Below are 19,208 nucleotides of genomic sequence, written 5' to 3' on the forward strand. Positions count from 1 at the left end.
ACCTAGAAATACAATGAATATATGGTATCATACTGAGTCTAGATTGAGACTAGACAAAAGGGAAACAAAACACATCAGGTTGCCACAGGTTTAGTTTGTTCAACCATAAATTTTGATTTAAGGATTTCTATAAAAACATAAGACACTCTTAATCCCATGTAAGACCTCATAAACAACATTTAAAAATTCAACATCCTGTTTATTAATAAATACAAAGTCATTTCCAAGATAACTAGACATAGGAGCTCAAATAGTTTGAGGAACCTTTGGCATTTAGAAATGGCTAAAAAACCCCAGGACGTACGTAATTTCATTTTCCCAAATTACAAATTCTTGCACTGGACTGTCACCCACATTGTCTAAGTATGCCAGACATTTCCAAGTGAGAGCCAGCTGAGTCACAAAAGGGAACAGCAATTTTGCACCACAAAGGAAGCCTGGCTTCCTTCTCCTCCAGCAAGCCCATCAGACTCCCTGTGGTACCAGCTGAGATGTCTTTTTTGCCAGCACTCAAGGTTGTCTGAGAACATGGCTGTGGGCAAGTTCTTCCTGCTAGTGGCTTTGCCATCTTCAGAGCTGGATGTGTGCACTAGGATTGCCTCTTTATAGATGTAAGGATTTGACCATACTGCATGTAAAGGAGAGTGACAATAAGAACAAAGGTGTCTTCCTTTCTTACCAAAGGAAAGTCTTTATCAGTGGAGACAACAAGATGGGTAGCTCTAGTTTCATGGAAAACAGGGAGAACAAAGCACTCCCAGAAGGCCTGCCACTACCCACAGCCCTTGAACTTTTGATGGAGCACAGCCACATGAGCAGCTGAATCCCAGGCAATGCTCATGGACTTCGAGCTCCCTGAGGGAACCTTTCACATGTACACAGTAAAGTAGAAGCTGCAACCTTATTTAACTATCCTGATCTGGCCCAGAAAAAGTCAATGCATCATCCTCTGCTCCACTCTTCTGCCACGTGGCTGCCTGAATCCAAGGAATGGACAGTGCTATGCTGTACAAGAGCACAGAAGCATCAGAAATGCAGGAGGATTTATAAAAGCAAGACCACGTCCTCAGAAAAATCCCAAGCCTTCTGAAAAAAAAAACCCACGGCAGGACCCACCCATGTAAAGACAGGCTGAGGAGAGGTACATCCCTGAGCTGAAGAAGAAAGGCCTCTGATGCTGTATTTTGGAGGCAGGCAGCCTGTCTTCCACCATTAGGGGCAACAACCAGTTATGCAGGCATTCATCATAACACTTCTGCCAGTGAGTCAGCTTACTATGCCTGGTGTCCTTAGTCAAAAAGAAGGTTGTACTCAACTCCTAAACAATTCAAGGCCACAGAAAAATGAACTGAATCAATTGGTAATGCCACAGCTTTCACTGCATATCATGTAGGAATTTAAGAAAGAATAATCAATAACTTTTCCACTTAAAGGAAGGTTATGATTATTTACATATTTTACTACCTTTTTTCCTTGAAACCTATTGTCGCTAATTTCTGCAAAAGCACTTGCATCTTCTTACTGAGCTTGTTAAAATATTACATTACCAGAACAAGTCAAAAATAATTTGATGATCATTATAATTACATTCTTTTAACTACCTTCTACTGTAGTGTTACAGGCATTGTGGATAAGGAAGAAATAACTGGTGTCCTTCTATGTTGACCTTCAGAAAGTCTTTTCCAGTTTCTTATGACATTCCTGTAAGTAACCGAGAGAACATGGTCCACATGACTGCTGTTGCATAAAGACTCCCAGGACATAGCTGTGAATGTTTCCTTCTCAACACTGAGAACTTTAACATTTGAAGTGATTTTCTTCATGGTCTGTTTGGTATTTTAGTAACAATTTGGATTTCCAGCACAGAACGTACCTACTAAACCTGCAGGATCACACAGATCTAGGAGGGACTGCACGTGTTGGAGAACAGAATTAGGATTGAAAATGACAGTGAAAAGCTGGGAAAAAAAGCTGGGAAAAAAAGCTGGGAAAAAAAGCTGGGAAAATGAGACGGCAGCTCAAGATGAACAAGTTCAGGGTGCTAGAGCCTACCTAAAATCAATAGCATAAATACAGGGAGAGAAATGGAGAGGTGGATGGCACCACCATCTGAGGTCAAGGTGCAGTTGAATTAAAAAAATCATGTTGCTATAGACAAGGTAAAAATCCTACTAGCAAGTCTAAGTAAGGGTGTATCTTGAAAGTCACAAGAACTGTAACTTGCAATATATCAGGAGTTTTGGTGAAACTTTCATTGGAACACCATATCCAGGTTTGGGCACTGTACATGAAGAAACAGTCATCACTGGGAATCCTGAAAAGAGCAGGCTGCAAGTAACTCCTCACTTATGGGTACAGTGAGACAACGGAAGAGGACAGATGAGAAAACTGTGGGGTCTCTACAATCAAAGCTTTTGAGGAAATGTGGGATGATTAGGAATCATTAGTCATATAGGCACAAATTAATCCTGTCTGAGGGAGGAAAGATGAGCTAAACAGACTCTCAAGGTCACTTTTTTTTTTTTTTTTTTTTGTCTAAAGTGCTAGGTCTTTATGACAGTCCACATGCAGGTTAAGAAAAACTCTTTCAGCATTTTAGTCAAACAGGGTGCAGAGTGTGGGAAAGAAAAGCTATTTAAACAGGCTTAATTTTTCTAAGGAAACAAACCAAGAAAAAGGCAGAGTCTACCCAACATTACCAGGGTCCCAGCCCAAAGCAGCTTGTCACCTGCATCTTTGAGGGATGAGTAGAATTGTCTGGACTTCACAGACACAGACAGCCTCACTTAGCTTCCCCTCTAACCCAGGTATTTCTGCTGAGAAGTAGGATAAAGGGGGCATTTCCATCTTCAACCGTAATGATATCTCTTTTAAGTTTTTTACTACTGCAACTGAAGTAGGACTAATTCAGCCTGCTCAGTGGTGGGTCATCACTTGCTTCCAGCTTCCCTTCTGTGTATGGAAGTGAATGCCACACATTGTTTGTGGTTTAATTTCCTTCTCCCTCAGCACATAAAAGCTATCTTTCTTATCACTCTTAAGTCTTTAATTAATAGACTGCTAGACATCAATATCTACCCCTCTGTATCAGACATGCTATCACTACACCATATAACTGCTATCTCAGGGGATTTATGGGACTGCTGCAAGCAGGAGACAACAGAAGGCAACTGACTGGCACAGGAGCACACAGATTTCAGCTACTAAGGGGAAAGGATTGTTAGAAATGTCAGACATTTTTCTACCCTGGGTCAGACAAAGGACTAGATTTCCCAGAAGCTGTTCGCCCAGAAACTCTCTCAAAATCCAACCCAGCAATCCTTTAAGAGCAAGCAAGCCAGCAACATGCAGATGAGCCAGATCTCAGACTCAGTAATGATTCAATTCAAAATCATTAATGTCAAATACATACAATATTAGCACATCCTTGCAAAAAGCAAATTCCCATAAATCCAGGGAAAATAATTTGTGTAACGACATGCATTCACTGATACCAGAGGGGAGAAAAATAAACAAAACTTGCTCAGGAAATTGTTTCTGCTAGTGTGTAACAGAGAAAAACAGGTGGATTCTCTGCAGTCTTCAACCATTGATCTCACAGATTACAGGACTTTAACACCAACAGGCAAATGTCTTTTTGCTGGCCAGAAATCCTTCCTTAGTGATCCTATTCATTTCAGCCAGCATGCTTTGGTTTGCTCTATGCAGTGTGAGCAACAACTTCATCCCTCCTGCGGAGCTACATGGCACTCCTCAGAGCCTTCACAACATCTTCTGTGTCCAAGAGAGTCCAAAAGTCCAAGACTCTTCCAAGAGCCAACTTAGCAGAGGAGTCCACAACAGAAAATTGCATCCAGTCTCTTAGGCTCTTCACCTTATAAGTCTCACAGGGCAAACTGGTAGCTGATTTTAACCTTGCCTTCTGAAACAGTGCCCACTTACCATGTGTTTAGCACATGTTTAGCTGTTCACATCCCAACACTTGTCAAGCAAAACCTTCTCATAGGGATAAAAAGGCTCTAGAAAAAAAAAAAGAACAAAACTAATTCAAGCTTAATTCTTCGGTGTGAATTCCACATCTCTATAGGATTTCACTGACTTTCCCCAACAATTAATCTGATTCATATAGTTTCCTGCAAACTGATGCCCCTTCTCTGGATAGTACTGGTCTGGGTCAGTGTCTTGTTTGTGAGACCAATCATTAGCACAGTTAGCCCACCATTTACAGTTGTAGTAAGTTCACAGCCCTTCACATGGATGTGCATGTGGATCTACCATGCATCAGGGCACATCCTGCAGTGAATATACCTCCAGGAACTAGGGAAGATGTGGCTGAGGGGCTACAGGAAAGCTGCCAGGAGGCTGCAGCTTCTGGCAATGGGGATGATTCCTCCTGCAGACTGGATCCAGTCTAGGGACTGCCTGGGGGGCTCTGCTTTGTCTTGGGCACTTCCTGGGCATCAGTCCCTCTCCTACAATGGTTTTCAATGTGAATTCCCAGGGAAAGTACCTTTTGCCTTACTGTCCCTGACTTACCCTGAGTACTGAGAAACCATCCTCCAGAGCATTTATGCATTGCTGGCTCACAGCATACCCGATGGCAACACCTGCTGTCACACTAACAAAAGACATGAGCCTAACAGTTTAGCTAAACCATGACTTTGAAAGTGTCTCCACAGCTTGGTGTTTTGTGGCCTTCCCTTCCCCTTCCCTTCTATATAGTTAGTATCAAAACTGGAGGAATAGCAAATACAGGAATTAGAATCAAACTAAAAAAATTACTTGCAATCTCAGAACCAGATAAAATGCTTTAAAAAACCCTAGCATTTTAATACAAAATTATGAAAATGAAGTATACTCTTACTCAGCACAAGACCTTCTCCATATTTCTGTCCTAGGTGTTTCCAACAGAACTGAACTGAGGGAAACTTAGGATAGAGTTAAGCCATGCTTGGATAACAGGAGATATAATAAATAGCAGACATGGTAGCAGAAGCAATAATGTTTTTATACTGCCGTCTGGAAAAGCTTATTAGTATTTTTTCCGTTTTGCAATTTTCCCCATAGCAGCATTAAAGAATGACACATACTCTACCTGTAGGGTTTATGAGAAAGGCACCACATGCTTTCTACATGAGAAGATATTCAGTCTTTGCACCACCAAATCAGCAGTTTCCTAACTCCATATAGATTGTTTACCCAGCAAATAGGTGTTCTGGACAGGGTACTTGCCAAATGCTGGTCACTGGGCTGTTAATGCCCATTGTTTCCTGCCAAACAGAACTGAAGCATGTGCTTTTTTAATGAAATTGCACAGAAAGACATGTTACAGATTTCTATTAAAAAAAAAAATGGAGACTCTATATGAAATCACAGCTCTTTATTCAAGCTGTATCACAATCAACTTGATAATGTTTCAGTTTTTCTATTACTACCAGCTGTGGATGCAGAGCAAGCCCAAACCTCATGCAACATGGTCTTATTTTGTCTAATATTTTGTATGCAAATTGTGTCCAAAGGCCTTTACAGAAGTAAATACACAGCTACAGGGAAAAATGGCAGAGTCTGAGAGAAGTTAAAAAAATGAGCAAAGACCAGGAGACTAAAGAGGCAAACGGATGCATGTATTCTTGGAGGCAGAAGGACAGTGGCTAGGGAAGAGCCTCAGCATGCAAGTGAGGGAAAAGGTTCATGTAAGTTTATCAGGGACCCTAAACCTACGGTCTGACCTCATACCATTCCAAACACTTCTTGAAAGGTATTTCACTGGGAATGAGGGCTGCCCTGAAGCTCTCAGCAGATCAAGCTGGCTGGAAATACTTGAGAACAGTTTTTCAGATGAAGCAGCACAAAATTAAAGGGAAACAACTTTTCAAATAATCCATCTAACATAAACTAATAAAGGCAGGTGAACCATACATGCATTTTTGCAGCAATAGATGAAATTAATTATGCATCTGTGAACCCAGAATTGAGTTTTGAGTCTACTGCTAACTGTGGCTTCTGTTCTTTGCCATATGCTTAAACTAATTAGATGAGATAATAACAGAACAAAACAGTCTAAATTTACTATGACTGCCATTAGAAATGCATGACAAACTGCTAGTAAATAGGTATTTCAAAAACAGCAGAACAACACTAAAATTTATTCAGCTATTGTGCAATGTTACATATAATTTAAGCATAAAAACAAAATTCCTTTGGTTATCTTTACAATTTACATAGATATCGGTACATTAGGCAAAATATTGATTATCATTAACTGCTGCACATTTGTATAGAAGTTGTTCCTGTCTTCCTTTTAACACAGAATAAATTAGAGAAATTTACCATAGACCTATAATTACACCTATCTCTAAAATCTCAAAACAAGAAAAAGCAAAATTCTTAATTTAGAAGAAGAGACTGATTTATTTATATATGGTAAAGAAACCTACTTTCACTGCAAAGAAAATGTTCTAGAAAAAGTCTTCCCATATCTAGTCCAGACAATGACATATGCATTGCAGTAATAACACAGATACTACAGGGCCTTGGCCTTGCATAAATTTAGATTTCTGGATCTTAAAATGAATACCATCTGAGTAATCATAACGTAATTACTTAAACCAGATTACTTGATTAGAATGGCATGTTAATATAAGAATCTTGTCATTTAGATTTTGCTCTTAACTATCTCCCCTTTTTCCCTGGGTAATCATCATTACAGTAATGACAACGACAAAGGACCATATGTTTCTTTGTCTTACGCACTGCTGATTGAGGGAGTGTGGTGCAAGTTAATGTAAAATGAGTTTCACAGCACACTGTGCCAGATAAAGATGCCTATGCAGAATTATGTGAGAGCAGCCACAGCCCCATAAAGCAGGGCACCCAGTGCCTGGAAGGCTGCCAGCTGAGATGGGGGTATGGTTCATTGGGGATCACAGAACCAGCAGGGAGTGGGAGGGGGGCACATGGCACAGGCTTTGCCACGTGATTGCTTCATCATAACCACAGATACCTACATTTGTTAAGATGAAAGAAGCTAATGCTGTCTGATGGGGTATTAATGTGCAATGTGCAGGAAGCACACTCTGTAGATGTCCTAGCCGGCACAAAACCCGTTGTTGAAAGCTGGCAGCTCCACAAATGGAGGTCACTCGTGTCTGTAACCCACCTCTTGTCTGGAGGTGCATCTGCCACTGGTATAACAGTACCGATGACATTCTCTCAGGTAAGCATAGTCCACACCAGCACTGAATGACTTGTATAGCAGTACTGCAAGTTGCGTCTCTGTCAAGACGTGGCACTAGGACCACTGTTCCAGAGTAGCTGAGCTTCAGGTGCAGAGGCGTTCCCAAAGTATGAAAAATCAGCATACATTACTGGCCTGCAGCTGTGGCTCCTGTAGTGCTTTGCACTAATTTCTCATGATCGCAGCAAAGAGTTTGTGAAAAGATCTGGTGTCACATGGTAGGAAGCTCTTTGCCACAGTCTTTGCTCTCCAGAAAGGTGAAGGATGTTTTCATGACTGCAGCTACTCAGACAAACAGGTATCTTTTTGCTCTTACTGTCTACCCACAGACAACAGTGGGCCCTCTCATACAGCAGCACAAGCTGCTCTCCTGGGCTTGTTTACTTGTTCCCACTTAATCTAAATTTTTTTTGCAGGACAGGGGAGCACTTCATCCTCTTGCTGTGCTCCTTCCAATGTGAGAGAACAGAAGGTGGTTGGCTTTCTTTTTCAGAGGCTAATCTTCATGTACCACTCCTTGATGCTGGATGTTGCTTGTGTTGTAGGCTGTTATTTTTCCTTTAGCAATATAAATTTAATCTCTACTGTTTAGCAGAGAAATCCTGTGCAGGGCTGGCAGTTGTCATGTGAGTGTATATGCTGACCTGTACGCTTAAACAACTACTCAGTATGTGTCCTGCTAATGTGTACAAAGATACCTTGAAAGCAAAAATACCTTCATGGCACTGCCCTCATGCTCAATATTTTTATCATGGGGAATAATTAAAAGTTGTGCCCATGAGAGACAGAGAGAAAATAAAGAAGATAGGGGAGAAAGAACCACTACAATGCTAGACTGACTGAATTGCTTCTGGCATTTCAAATATTTTATTAGGTTCAATGTGTACATGGGGAAACCACTGGCATACATGCTTTCAAACTAGCCACTAGTTTTCATGAACTTCATTCGTGTAGAGAGAACCTTAGTTTAAAATAACTTGGCCTTGGTTTCCTCAGAGGTGTTGAGCATTGCTGTTTCGCATCCACCTGAATCTGTATTATGGATGCTCTACTCTTCTAAAAGTGTGTCCTTTACTGGCCACACAACACCTCTACTTGCATTTGAATATGTTCCTTGATGCGTAGCATCAGATTGCTTTTTTCCAGTGTTTAAAGAAAGGTAAATAATGTCACTGGAGTTCAAAATACTCATGGATTTGATCCACATCTCAGTTGTTGATCTGGGACAGACTTTCTCTTCCAAAGAGCAGCTTGGCCTCATTAATGCTGACATTAAACCTTGACAGCAAAAACGAAGGACTGGTTCCTTAATTTAAAGCAGATCTATTGATTGCATCCATAAACAAGAAGGAAGATCTGGAATTTCTGCATGATCTTTATCCTCCCTCTTCATCTTAAAAAAGTGAAATAAAAGAATTCTGTTGACCTTAGTTGTGCAAGGCTTGTGGGTTGGGGTACTGCACTGTGACCACCCAGCCCATCTCCCTGCTGCAGAATCCACTATTGATTGCTCATGGTCTGGATGGATTGACCTTGATTTTCTCTTTCCAAGTGAAACCTTATATGCTGCCTGGAAGAGTCCAACATCTTGTTTAACTGTGCAAGGAATAGCTCTGGGGTGGAGGCTGCACTCCTTGCCAACACCAATTGCCTTGTGGAAAGCTTTCTGGCTTAGGAAGCACTGAATTCTTCAACACCCATCACAGCTTTTTCTCTTCTTTCTTAAAAGATGTTTAATCTACACTTGGGCAGGTACTTTAAATGAGGTGGAAGATCTTACTGGGGAATGGGAGAAGGCCTCCCTATGAAAACAACCTGAAAGCCTCTTTCTAAAAGTTTTCTGAAGGTTGCAATGATAAAACTCTATTTTTGGCATGACAGAGGAAAGGCAAGTCCACACTAGCAGAGTTTGCTATTTCACATCACAGCTGACCTTCTTCCACAAGATATATTCAAAGCATATTTGTTGTTTCTGGAAGAATTATGTCTGACAGGAGAAAAGAGCTGTCTCTTGAAAATTCAGGGTAGCTATTCATCAGAATAGATGTCAAAAGCTTTAATCATGACCACTCAGCCAAAGCCTTCATTCTGACAAGAAACATTTTCTTTAATGATGCAAATAAAGATGACAGGCTTGACTGATAGTTGCTATTCAGTTTCATGCTGTTAATATTTACCTTCACGGACAAAATCACCCTGCATTCTCAGCACTTCATAGTTTTTGTGTAATGAAAATTACAGAGATTTGAATTTAAAGTGGGTTTTTTTCAATATCTCACCATCTGAAAGGGAATAAAATCATAGTGATATTTTGGAGTGATGTGGGGAAAAGTAAAAGTGATTTGGGGAAGGCTGGCCCTTCAGTCCTTTGCTACAGTATGAACAGAAAACCTAGCTCAAGGTAGCACCGCTTTATTCAGTTTGGCTCCTTTATTCCTGCTTAATCTCATGGAGAAGGGGTCCAGCATGCTGTAAGTCAGATCTGTAGTAAAGCAAGATAGAAGAGAGGGTCACAGAGCAGGTCAGATATTCTCACAAAAGCAATTTAATTTCCAGGGCACCTCTTTGGCTGCCCATGCCTTGTGATTTTTCTGTAGAAACCACTGATGTGTATAGACATTAGCAGTGCGCTTTTATTGTCTTGTTTGTTTGAGCATAAAACATTTATTTAAGGTAACAGAAGACAGTATTTTTTTCATGGAAATACAGGACTAGAAAGGACATCCAGGGTCATTGAGCCTTGCCTTGCTCTGCATTACATGTTCCATAAAGACCTTCATGAAATGAACAAGTTTCACCTTTAAAGTTGTTAGGTATTTTGTCTCCACTGTCCTTGTTCCAGAGGAAAATGTTCCTTTCCGTGATGGCAAAAAAATATTATTCTCATTTCCCACTTAAATGTATTCTTGCAGCAGGATAGGGCACAGGGAGGAGCTGAAGAGGTAGGGGAGAGTCTGTTGAACCTTGGTAGTGAGGTGGGCTAAGGTTTTCCTTTTTCCTGAAGAGCACAGGAGGAAAACAGCAAAATACTCCCCATCTACATACAAAGCCTTTCCCAGCACACAGAAATTGATGTCTTACATCACCTCACCCACATCCAAAGCTCCCCATCAAGCTATGACTAGCCCTCCCAGTTGCCCAGCTTAACCCCCTAGAGAGACACTGACCAAAAGCTTACCCTCATATTTTTTTTAGCCCTACCTCCCACAGCCTCACAAGAAGTGGCCAGCCTTCCCTCACCTTTCCAGCCTCCCCCGACCCAGCACAGGACCCCAGTGCATCCCCTGAGGTCTCCTGGTGCCCATCCTTTCCTGTTCTTCTGTGGCATCTACTCTGCCATTACTGCAAAACTGAATTACTGCCTGAAGGACCCTATTTCCAGCAAAATAATATTTTGGCTACGTGACTGAGAATTTTCAAGGCAAGACCAGGTTTTGTGCCAAAATTGTCAATACTGTTTAAACAGTCCGGTTTCTTCTCCAGCGTTTATGTCACACTTTCATTTCCTCCTCTCCTCTCCGCCACCTCCAGTTACATTATAGAGAGCAATAATGCCCACTTGCTAGCTTCAGTTCACTGGAAGAAACCAAGCTCTTTTTATTTCTCTTTAAGACCCTCCCTGCTCCCTCAATCGTGCAAACAACTCCTCCCTCTATCTGTTCCTCTGCAATTAACTCTTCCTTGAGCATTCACAGCCAGAGCAGAGCACAACACTCTAGGGGAGCACTTGTTGATGAGATTACCTCCAATGGAAACATCTTGCCTTGTTCATCGTGGGAACATATTTGTGTATTCCAAGGCTGTAACACAGTTGTTGCTCATAGTGGTCCCATGATTGCTGATAATTACATCCAGCTCTTAATAACTCAGCTCTTTTTTTCTGGTCAGGTCTTTCTTAGTGGTGAATTCCTACATTATTGCAGAAGATGCTTTTCTATTACTTCCTAACTACATGGTCCTGCACTTTGCATTGTTGCCCTTTTTTTGTTGTTGTTCATTTCTATTACTGCATTTTTGAAGACTATTCTCTTCTTCCTGTGTGACATATAAAGGTCTCTTTGAAGTCAGTGCCTTCCAGCTTGGCTCTGGCAGCCCACCCTTGTGATCCTGCACACCACAGGCCTCCAGCTTTTGTACACAGAGGCTACTGCAGACTTGGAGGTGAAAGAAATGCACAGACCTCTCTTTAGCACTTTCTTAACTTAGCACTTTCACATTTCTTATTTAACTTCTATCATCTGTTTTCTTCTCTGTTAAGCAAGAAAGGTGATTGCATTGACACAGGCCATCTGTGTACTTTAAGGTGTAAGAATAAAAAATGTTCTAAGATCATAGAAAACAGCCCAAGGGAATTGTGCTTTAGAGTCAGATTTGTCTTTGGACAAGAATGCATTTTGAGTTCCTGTTACTTCACAGAAGTTCTCTTCAGTTTTTCTTAATACTGTGCAACTACATTTTTCAAAAGGCTTTGGGATAATAGGTCTATATATCTTAATCCCAATAATAAACATAATAAAAATGTTTTTTCAGCTTACAAATATCTCCCCTCTGAAATTACTGAAAGTCCCTCGCTGACATCAGCTCTGAGGAATTCCTGATGCCGGTTAGTTAGATTTACATCATTTGCTATTTAAAGTAGGGGAATTTAGCTAGAATTACACCAATGTAACACCCCAAAAACTTGAAGGATAATTACTTGCAAGCTCAGTAGCATATATTTAATTCCAGGAACTGTTATTTGCTCGATCTGCATTTATTTGCATATTGATTTACCTCTTTTACTTACTTGAAGACTTTTGTAAGATCAACAAATAAGAAATACAATGGTTGTTAGCAACGTTTTACCTGAATGATCTGCAGAGTTTATTTTCAGAGAGGTAAAGATGGTTGGGCAACAGGACTGCAGACCTAGAATGACATCTAAAGTGGTACAGAGATAAGAAGTGTTCAAAAGATGGAATGAACATCACCAGAAATGAAATTGAAAACAAGAACTAAACAGGCTATAAAGAATGTGAGACAGAAGTGGAAGAAATTGGGGAGAGCAGGGCAGCTTCTGTACATCTCCTTCAAGCACCTCACTTCAGTGCTACAAAAGCCCACAGACTCACCTTCTGCAGCAGACACCTAGGCCAGTAGTAATGAAACACCAGCACCACTGGCCCTGAAAGAGATCTGGGTGGGCACCAGTAATAATGTTTACAGCATTTCTTATTATAAAAGGATTTATTTCATAACACACCCACACAAAGCTTGCCGACATGCAAAGTGTTTGAAGAGCAGGAATGAAGACTGGTGGAATGGCATAACCCATTTCTGTGTGGGAGTTGGTGACAAGCCTCGCTTGCATCCCACTTCAGAAGCAAGCCGATCTACACTTACGATACAATTCATAGAATCATAGAATCAATTGATATTCTTATCTAAGTTCTGGAAATGTAAATTGATTAACACAGTTAAAAGTGCCTAAAAAAGGGTTAAAAATTGTGAAGTGTTATATACATACCCCATGACCCTTAAGCTGTTTGGCTTCATAATAGTGAAGCCTAGAGTTAAAAAAGTAAAGCCAAATCCCAGTAGATGTTCTCAAAAATGATACTCAAGCACATAGTGATTGAATGAAAGAGCAAAGTATTATTAAAAAAGAAAATATTTTGTAGAATGTTTATTGTTAAATGGCATTTTGAAAGATGTCACAAAAAAAATTGGTTTTCCAAGTGGAAGAAAGAAGAATTCTTATTCCTTGAGCAGCATGCTTAGGAAATAATGAAGCAATGTGGTATTACAGTATTTTGAGAAGAAGGATGAGTTTATTTTTTTAATTAACTTGTAATTCTCTCCAGAGCTCCTAATCCACTTTAATGGGATGCACATCAACAAGGACTAAACCCAACTTTACTATTTAATAAATTATTAGGTGGCATGTTCTATTGTTCAATATGGAAAGCTCCTATCTGACAATGACTGCATAAAAGAAACTATATTGTCTTCTGCTATGTCACTTGTGAAAATATAGGTTTAGAAGTATTAAATGTATCAAAATATGCAGCAGAATACAGCTAAAAAAGAATAAGCCCACTCAGACATGATATTACAAATCTACTGAAAGCTAATTTGGGCAAAGAGAAATACTTCTCACTTTGTTTTGATGAAAGAGTTCTGAGACAATATTGACAATTACTGTTAAATAAGCATATAGTATTGTATTAGAAGAGGAACTAAGCTCCATGAACAACAAAATCAAAGATGATTGTGAACTTATTGCCTGCAATTGATTTTGTTACATCAAAAGCCACACATTTCCTAACAAATGCTGAACCAAATCTGAGATACTTGTGGACTCTTACCCATATGAAAAAGTAACCGGGTATTCATGTTACATTTCATTGCCACACACGAAGAAGGTCAGACAAAACAGAACCCTTAAGACCAAGAATTATAAAAAATAAATAGGTTAAAATTGTAAAGAAAAAATAAAGGAATTGTTTTGTAAGCACTGAAAATCACTAGTTCAAGATACTTCTGGAAAAGAGAGTTTATAGTATTCAGTGATGTTGATGAATAAAAGTATGGGACAACTTAGTTATATGCAAGTGTTTACTCAGACTTTGGAAGAGGTAACATTATGGCTAGCCTCCACTGGCCAGAATTATCTGTAACTGTGTTATCAACAGTAGCCCACAGGCTTCAGGTGTTTTGCTAATTTTAATCATGATCTCAAAACACTAAACCATCTATTTCAAGGCAACAAAAAAAATGTGCAAAGTATGCTCAAGCTTCAAGAGAAACTATTTTCAAGGATTACATTTGAAAAATTAAAATGTTTCCTATTACTGAAGGTACTTTGATAAGAAACCATTTTCACAACAGTGCTAACGGTAATTATGGAACATGGAGGTATTAAGCACTTGTCTTAGTTTAATTATTTCATGAGAAATTTAATATTTTTTTTATTTGAAAAAACAAACAAAATGCTAGAAAAAATACTAGAATGATCCAGTTCATCATGAATCCTGATAAAGCTAGATTTAATGTGTTATAAATGCAGAATTCTGTCTGTTCGGTTATAAACTATTCACAGATGGAGAAGATGAATTATTAGCTGAATTCAATTTGTAAAAATTACATAGGACTGTCATAGAAGAACCATTAAAAACTCTTCAATGTGAAACATCAAGTGTCAACATCAAAACTTAAATCCTAAGAGCCTAGTAATTCTTGCACATGAAATTTTTATCACTGACAACGTGAAATTTTTTTAATCAATGTAGTTCTCTGAAAAGTTGTTCTCATTAAAGATTGCATAAAATGCAATACAAGCAAATGAGTATGACGCATGTAACTCTCATAGCAGCCACATTCAGGTACAAGATTATGCAGGTCCACAGATCTGCAACAGCAGATACTGCATTAAGCCCCTATACTACCAGTTACTCACACTAGCTTCTCTACTCATAAGAAAGTTGATTTTTTTCAATCAGTTGGTCTTCAGCTTCCAAAAAAGTTGCCACAACTGGATAAGGCTTTCCATATAGTAAATGGAGAGGTCAAGACATATTCTAAGAGGGATTATAGGCAGTTAAGTGAGGCATTTTGTTCTGCCACTGATTTTGTTAGAAACCTGGGCACCACCCTGTGTAACTTGGCCTTTTCAAACATCAAACAAGAAGAGAGCAGGATTCAGTAATACAAAAAAGGCCAGGGATACCAGAAGACATCTGCATAGGTGCCTCACTCAGGCCTTCTCCACAGATGCCAGCTTCCATGCACATTTTAGATACCAACACCCTCATTCAGGGACAGACGCTGATGGGGAGAGAGAGGAAGGAGAGCAATGAAAGGAGTGAAGGAAAAGACAACAGCACATCAGGGGCAGGTTGGGGGGCCGGGGGGGAGTTTGAACAAACAGACAAAGAAATTACAGCACTAATGAAGAATGAGAAGACTGATGTGTAAGCCCCCCCCCCGCCCCCCCCCCCCCCCCCCCCTTGAATTCACAGACCTCACGTTAACAGCAAATGCCTTTAAGATTGGACCAAAGAAAAATCCATAGCGGAGACAACCTCCACTCCGCCTGAGTAGTGGGGTCATCCTATAAGGTATGGAAGTCTTAATCAATGTGAGGGCGCTTCTCTGTGGGAGAAGACCCCTTTGGTTCCTGTCTCACCCCTCTCTCAAAGCAAGTGGGAACTCCACATGGGAAAGCTGTAGGCAAGAACTGTAATCTGGGACCCTACCACCCTATTCTCTGAAATCAAGGTGCCTAAAATTGTGACCTAAATTATGACTCAAAGACAGAACATTCCAGAATTCAGAGTGCATAGTCAACCTTAATTCATTTGGCATCTACGCTGTTCATTGAAGGGAAGAGTTTTAAAGAAAATAATAGGCAAGTACCCCATTTTTTACTAAATAAAAGTGCTTGCTTTTCCAGCTTAAGCATTTCTCCATTTTTTGTACCTATCTTATTCCTAAGAAGAGACAAACTACTTCTGATCTATCAAACACCTCTATGAAACCTCAAGAAAAACTTGAACTTGAATCTTCAGTATAGGCACAATCATAGAATCACAGAATCATAGGAATATAGAATGATTTGGGTTGGAAGGGACCTTAAAGATTGCTTCTGGGCTGCAAGTGCACATTGCTGGGCCATGTTGAGCTTCTCGCCCACCAACACTCCCAAGACTTTTCCCTCAGGGCTGCTCTCAATCCATTCTCTGCCCAGCCTGCATTTGTGCTTGGTATTGCCCTGACCCAGGTGCAGAACCTTGTACCTGGCCTTGTTGAACTCCATGAGGTTCACACAGGCCCACCTATCAAGCCTGTCAGGGTCCCTCTGGATGGCATCCCTTCCCTCCAGTGTGTTGACTGTACCACACAGATTGGTGTCATCAACAGACTTGCTGAGGGTGCACTTGATCCCACTGTCGATGTCACCGACAAAGATGTTGAACAGCACTGGTCCCAATATCAACCCTGAGGAATGCCACTCAGCACTGGTCTTCACTTGGACATTGAGCCATTGACCACAACTCTTTGAGTGTGACCATCCAGCCAACACCTTATCCACTGAGTGGTCCAGCCATGAAATCCATGTCTCTCCAGTTTAGAGACAAGGATGTTGTGTGGGACAGTGTCAAATGCTTTGCACAAATCCAGGTAGATGCCGTCAGTTGCTCTTCCCTTATCCACCAATGCTGTAACCCTGTCACAGAAGGCCACCAAATTTGTCAGGCATAATTTGCCCTCAGCGAAGCCATGCTGGCTGTCACCAATCACCTCCTTATTTTCCATATGCCTTAGCATAGTTTCCAGGAGGATCTGCTTCATGATCTTGTCATGCACTCACGTGATACTGACCAGCCTGTAGTCTCCCAGGTCTTCCTTTTTTCCCTTTTTAAAAATGGGGGTTATGTTTCCCCTTTTCCAGTCCATGGGAACTTCACCAGACTGCCAGGACTTCTCAGATATGATGGATAGTGGCTTAGCCACTTCATCCACCAGCTGTCCATCCCTCAGGACCCACAGATGCATCCCCCTCATGTCCCATGGACTTGTGCACCTTCAGGTTTGTTAGATGGTCTTGAACCTCATTTTCTTCTGCAGTTGGCAGTGCTTCATTCTCCCTGTCCCGTTGCCTTCTGCAAATTGGGTGCTGTGGCTGGAATGCTTGCCAATGAAGACAAAAGAAAAGTCACTGAGTACCTCAGCCTTCTCCATATCCCAGGTCTCCCATTTCCTTCTGGAGAGGGTCTGCATTTTCCCTACTCTACCTTTTACCACCAATGTACCTACAGAAGCTTTTCTTCTTGCCATTGATGTTCCTGGCCAGATTTAATTCTATCAGGGCTTTAGCTTTCCTTAACCTTATACCTGGCTGCTCAGACAATCTCTCTGTATTACTCCCAGGCCACCTGTCCTTGCTTCCACCCTCTGTAGGCTTCCTTTTTGTGTTTGAGTTTGTCCAGGAGCTCCTTGTTCATCCATGCAGGCCTCCTGGTGTTTTGCTCTTTGTGGGGGTGCCTCGCTCCAGAGCTTGGAGGAGGTGATCCTTGAGTATCAACCAGCTTGCTTGGGCCCCTCTTCCCTCCAGGGCTTTATCCTGTGGTACTTCACCAAGCAGATCCCTGAAGAGGCCGAAGTGTGCTCTCCTGAAGCCCAGGGTAGTGAGCTTGCTGTGCGTCCTCCTCACTGCCCTAAGGATCTTCAATTCCACCGTTTCATGGTCACTGCAGCCAAGGCTGCCCTTGAGCTTCACGTTCCCCACCAGGCCCTCCTTGTTGGTGAGAACAAGGCCCCGCATAGCATCTCTCCTTGTTGGCTCTTCTATCGCTTGGAGAAAGAAGTCATCATCCACGCACTCCAGAAACCTCCTGGATTGCTTATGCCCTGCTGTGTGGTCCCTCCCACAGATACTGGGGTGGTTGAAGCCCCCCACGAGGTTCAGGGCTTGTGAACATCTGTCTATCAAGGGCCTCATCCACTCAGTCTTCCTGCTTGGGCGGCCTTTAGTAGATCCCCACTATAATGTCACCTGTCCCTGCCCTCCCTTTAATCCTGACCCATAAGCTCTCATCAGCTCCTCATCCATCCCCAGGCAGAGCTCCCTGCACTCCAGCTGGTCGTTGACATAGAGGGTGACACCCCTTCCTCGCCCCCCCTGCCTGTCCTTCCCAAAGAACCTGTACCCTTCCATTCCAACACTTCAGTCACAGGAGCCATCCCACCATGTCTCTGTGATGCCAATAATCACAGAGATTATCACAAAAATCACAGCCCTGCAGGCATGCACATGTCTCTTAACTCCTCTTGTTTATTCCCCATGCTGCATGCATTTGCATAGAGGCACTGAAGTTGGGCTCCTGATGAAGCTGACTTACTGACTGGAGTGGCTGGAATTCCTTTGTGTCGATCTTCAGGTGCTCTCCTGCTGACCTGTGATCTCTCTCCAGGCACTGGGCATCTATTGCTGGCACTGGCATCAAACTGGGCAGATCATATCAGGCAGGGATTCAGCTCACCACAAATAGTGCTGGAGAAAGAAATTCTTCATGAAAACATTACTCTCTCATTCAGACTTCCCCTGAAATAGAACTGATGTAACAGAGGGGATTAGGTGACCTTCACAACCTAGCATGAACACAAAAAACAGTCCTTCTGATGCATACATGTGAAGCTGTCTCATTACTACCGAAGAATAGAACTATGTGTTATCACACTAATTTTCAGCGGGTTTAAAACACATGATTTCTCCAAACTAGATACTATATACTGCAAAGCAAAACGTCATTATTTCAAAACAGCCCACAGCAACCTTAAAAGCAATTTAATTTTTCAATAAGCTTCACAGCTATCATTTTAATTTTAACTTAATGATCTTAAAAGTAAGTACAGTGTGGATATAATCAACCCTCCTCTGAGTCTCTTAGAGTCACTCTTCAGAGAAGATTTAATGTTAGCAGACATTACTAAGCAATATAAACTCTCTCCTATTGGAGTGGCAAAATGTACACAGTGGCTTATAATTACAAAGATTAGCATCTCATAGTCATGGATACCACAGAGCATGTTTCTTTCTTTAAAAGAGAGATCTTCCTACCCTACTGAAAGGGACCAGAAAAGATGAGTGAAGCCTACAGTTGTTGAGCAATCAGTGGGAAACTCCACACCACTAGAAGGGTCAATCACTCCTGCAACAGCAAGTGTTTTCAAGCAGACCCATCCACAGGCTTTCACTCCGTGGAGCTCTCTGTAAGGTCCCATGAAACTGTGGCCAAAAATAACTTTCCTTTTTTCATTTGTAGGTGATGAATTAAGTCAGCTACATGGAACTGCTCAGCATTACAACTCAATCTATGGTTCCTTAGTTTTTATGGTATGAATTGCTTCTGATGATCTGAATTTGCAGGTTCCTGTACTTTCAGGAAAGGTACTCTCAAAATGTAAAAGAACTCTCAAATGAGTTAAG

Source organism: Falco cherrug, chromosome 2 (assembly GCF_023634085.1).
Source record: "Falco cherrug isolate bFalChe1 chromosome 2, bFalChe1.pri, whole genome shotgun sequence".
Taxonomy (NCBI): Eukaryota; Metazoa; Chordata; class Aves; order Falconiformes; family Falconidae; genus Falco; species Falco cherrug.